The sequence below is a fragment of the Pongo abelii genome, chromosome X, assembly GCF_028885655.2.
Source record: "Pongo abelii isolate AG06213 chromosome X, NHGRI_mPonAbe1-v2.0_pri, whole genome shotgun sequence".
Taxonomy (NCBI): domain Eukaryota; kingdom Metazoa; phylum Chordata; class Mammalia; order Primates; family Hominidae; genus Pongo; species Pongo abelii.
The window spans coordinates 154,806,990-154,811,630 of NC_072008.2; the positions used below are offsets into that span (position 1 = coordinate 154,806,990).

General features: G+C 38.2%; 1 pseudogene; it reads left to right on the forward strand.

Moving 5' to 3' along the window:
- The first annotated feature begins 3,316 nt into the window (after nt 1-3,316).
- LOC100435262 (ribosomal protein uL30-like) lies at nt 3,317-4,066 on the forward strand (annotated as a pseudogene).
- Nucleotides 4,067-4,641: the final 575 nt, after the last annotated feature.

The following is a 4,641-nucleotide window of genomic DNA, read 5'->3' on the forward strand; positions in this document are numbered from 1 at the left end:
AATTGGCTATTAATTTATCAAATAGTTTTTCTTCCCTCTCTTTCTTCTTTTTGGGGGCTTCAGTTACGTATGTATTAGGGCACTTGAAGTTGTCCCACAGCTCACTGACACTGCTTATTTTATTTGTTTATTTTTAATTCCTTTGACTCTGGGTTTCATTTTGGATACTTCCTATTTATATATCTAACAAATTTATTAATTTTTTCTCATGCAATGCCTAATCTGCTGTTAATCCAAAATCCAGGTTACATTTTATTTTAGTCATCATCATTTTCATCTATAGAATTTCAATTTGAATCTTTTTGTATTTTCCATCTTTACTATGTTCAGTCTTTCCTCTAGCTTCTTGAGCATGTGGAATATATTTTTAATATTTTTACCTACTAGTTCCATCATCTGTGTTAATTCTGGGTCAATTTCAATTGATTGAAGTTTCTCTTTATTATAGGTGGTATTTTTCTCCTTCTTTGGATGTCTGATAATTTTTGATGGGATGCCAGACTTTGTGACTTTTTTTTTTTTAGCTTGTAGGATATTGTATATTTTTATTTGCCTGTGGATATTCTTGAGCTTTATACTGAGACATAATTGCATTCCAACTTTTTGGGGGACTAAATTTGTGGTCACTAACCTTCATGGTACCCATAACCTTGCTACTAGACAACTTGTGTTACTGTGGAGTTTGGTACTTAGAAACAACTATCTACAAACTACTCCATGAGGTCTCCCTTGATGTTCATATATAGTGCTTGTTTGTCACTTTTCACATCTTGAGTTGAGAAGCTTTATACTGCTATTGACACTAAGTCTTCCCTAAGACTCACAACAGTAAGTTCTCACTTAACATCACTGATCAGTTCTTGGAAACTAACTTTAAGTGAAATGACACACAGCAGATTTTCAAGTAACATAATTTCCTTCAACATCGTTTTCTTATAATGTTGATTTTAAAAATTTGTTTTGTTATACATCATTTCAGTTGAAGTCAGTTTCCAAGAACCTATTGAAAATGTTAAGTGAGAACTTGCTAGACTTTACTCATGTCCTTTCCATCTTTGTTTCTTCCCCACCTTGTTATACCCATTCCCACCCCAGGCCCACTGTCCTTAAGACTGTTTGGGGCCCTGGCCTATGATTGTTAACGAGCATGGCTAAGGGCCTTCTAGATTTACACTTGGTGATACTGTACATGTAGGCATCTGATAGCCCCCTAATGGCCCAATAACATCAGGAGTATCCTTTTCAATTAGAAAATTTAAGGCATCATTAAACAAACAAAAAACTTGATGTAGACATGTTAATACAAAGAACATGATTATAAGCAGGATGTTCCAAATTTCTAGTGAAAATCTATTTTGCTTGCTTCTGATGCATCTATAATATAGCATAATCAGTACTTTTAGTATGAATTACAACTTAAATACATGTCATTTTCAAGTAGATGCAGATCATGTTTGTTAGGGGAGGAATAAATGATGACAAATGGAATTGGACCATAGCATTTCCTGAATCCAGACTATTGAAATCTGCTCTAAAGTGTTAAGAGTTAGGTGGTACAAATGTATTCCCTCTTGAAAAGCTTTTGTTGTATAATTTCTATGTGGGGAAAAAAAGAAGGATAGATGACAGCTAACATATTTTTGTAAACGAAAACAGCATCTAGAGTCTGCCTGAGGAGAAATTGTCTATGAAGATCATATTTCTGAATAAAAACAGGATTTCCTTTGTGGTTTAATTCAATGAGCAATTATGGTAAAACATCATTAACTCAGATATACTCATTTTCAATATGTGATCTTTTGGACACGGTGGACAGAAGGTTACTTTTGTGTAGAAAATTTCTTCTTCATTTTTTTCAAAGATAATTCTTATCACTGCAATTTGTTTGGCCATTATCCATAACTTTGTCTTATTAGGTCCCCGTCCTTCTTTGTCCTGTTATACTTGTCACCATCCCAGCTACCCACACTTCCATGCAGTTCATTTGTGGCTCATGTTCTGATCCTGATCTCACAAAGCAGAAATCCCATGAATTAACTGGGTAATGATCCTTTACCTGCGCATAGCACTTCTCACTTTATAAAAAATTTTATTTTTGTATTTTACTTAATCTTCATAAAAGGCTATTTTTCTCCCATTTTACAGATATGAATATTGAGGTTCAGTGTAGCAGTCATTAATACTGTTCACCACATGTTTCTACTTCTGCCCCTCCTATACAGATGCTAAGATGGCATTTCCTGGCTTCTTTATGGTTTTGTGGAGCCAGATGACTGAAAACGATGAGTGGTTAGGGGCAGTAACATGTACCACTTCTGGGAAGAGCAATTAATTGTCAATATCATACCCTCCATAGCTCTCTTTTCTATTTGCCACAGGGACTGCCAATGTTTGCTATAGTAGCTGCTAAGTGACTACAACGGGCATGGAACGTGAGCTGTGCTGGTATTTCCAAAAATGTCTTTGAGCTAAAAGAGTTAATTTTCTGTGCCACTGTTTGTCCAAGTCACTAAATACTAAGGTGCACTGCGAATCTGCAGGAACAAATAGTATGCAAAGTTTTCCCAAATTATTTTACCAGAAAAAAAGCTATCTTTTCTTGTATAAGAACTTGCAGCGTTAGCATCTGCAGAATACACTTTGGGAAGACTTGTACTAGACCCTCCTTCTGATTCTGTTAATGCATATTCCTTCATCTTCCTCAGGTTAAAGGCCTTGATTAGAGATGTGGTTAGGGAAGTTTGGTGGAGGTCTAGAGGGAAATTAGAATTAGATCGAAGATCACTTACCAGCAAGATCAGCATGAGCTAGGCAGAGGGTGGTGGCCACTGAGAGTATCTAAAGAAGCAAGCGCAAGGCCAGCTGTGGGTCCAAGCCCAGTGTGAATAGTGAAGAGGAAAAAAAGGGCAGTTGCCTAGAGAAAGGGACAGTCAAATTAGCCTTCAAAGGACATGGATGGTGGAAGAATCCATAGATGAGACAGACTGCTGACCAGGAAGTGAGTATGGGAAAGGCAGAGATACAGCCTTACTAACAGCTACTATAACAATTATTAAATCTTACAGAGAACTCACTAAGTGCTAGGTACTTTGGTTAACACTGTTTACATTTTTCTCACTTAATCCTGCAGGCATTATTAGCAACCCCACTTCATAGGTGAGGGACTTACATAGTGTTACACAAACATTAAGAAAGCAAGTTGGGATTTGCATCCATATCAGCTCAGTTTCAAACACCATGTTTTTAGCCACTATTCTCTGCTGCCTCTCTACAGCTTATGAAGCCCAGCTCTTAAGAAATACTTTCTGCGAGTAGCTGCAACACTAGAAAGATGGCAGAGCAAGAGCAAAGAAAAATCCCTTTGGTTCCAGAAAATCTCTTGAAAAAGAGGAAGGTTTATCAAGCCCTCAAAGCCACCCAGGCAAAGCAGGCACTCTTGGCAAAGGAGCAGAGAAAAGGAAAAGGGCCCAGGTTTAAGCAACTGGAATCATTCCTACATGATTCCTGGTGGCAGAAATGTGACAAGGTGCATCTCAGACAACTAGAAGTGAAAGCTCATGACTTGGAATTGCCAGATAAACATTCCTTGGCCTTGGTTGTATGCATCGAAAAGATTGATGGCATGAGTTTACTGGTGCAGACCATTGCAAGACTTCACCTAAAGAAAATTTTTAGTGGTGCCTTTATAAAAGTCACCCCCCAGAACCTAAAAATGCTGCATATAGTGGAAACTTATGTGACCTAGGGATTTCCAAATCTGAAGTCTGTCTGGGAACTTGTTTTGAAATGTGGACAATCCAAGGTCAAGAATAAGACCATCCCTCTGACAGACAACACAGTGATTGAGAAGCACCTGGGGAAGGTTGGTGTCATTTGCTTGGAAGACCTCATTTACGAAATTGCCTTCCCGGGGAAGCATTTCCAGGAGATCTTATGGTTCTTGTGCTCTTTCCACCTCACAGTGGCCCATCATGCTACCAAAAATAGAGTGGGCTTTCTCAACGAGATGGGCACACCTGGCTGTCGGGGTGAATGCATCAATCAGCTCATCTGCCAGCTGAACTAGACCCAAGTGCCAAACTGCAGTAAATTGTTATCAATGAAGTGGAAGCATGTGTTTTTGTTTTTTGGGATTTTTTATCAAGTATCTTCAGAGAAGATTATTTCCTGCTTTGTCTTCAAAAACTGGAAAGGAAGGGTCAAAGAAAAGACAGTAGCTTATGTTCATGGCAAGCACCTCTCATCACAGCCCAGTTCCAAGGAAAAATTCCCAGCGTTTTCTACATTGTGGCTGCCACCTCGTCTGAAATCAGCACATTCCATGGGGGAAGGAGTCCTGCTTTGTTGCATCTTCTATCCCAGGTTTAATGTTGGTAAATGAGTAGCTCTAGCATTTGTATAAGGCTTCCTAAGACTCCTGCAGCAGTCGACCAAGCCCAGGGACATAATTGAATCTGGAGATTCCTGGGGCCTTGTTTTTAAAAAGTCTTGAAATACACATAGGAAGAAAGGCACAAAAACAAATATTTACTTGTCTCTGAAAAAAAAGAAAGAGAAATACTTTCTGCTATATTGACTTTTCTCTTTACTAGCCTAATTAGTGAAATTTGAGTGTATTCACAATGAAGAATCTAGAGCAGT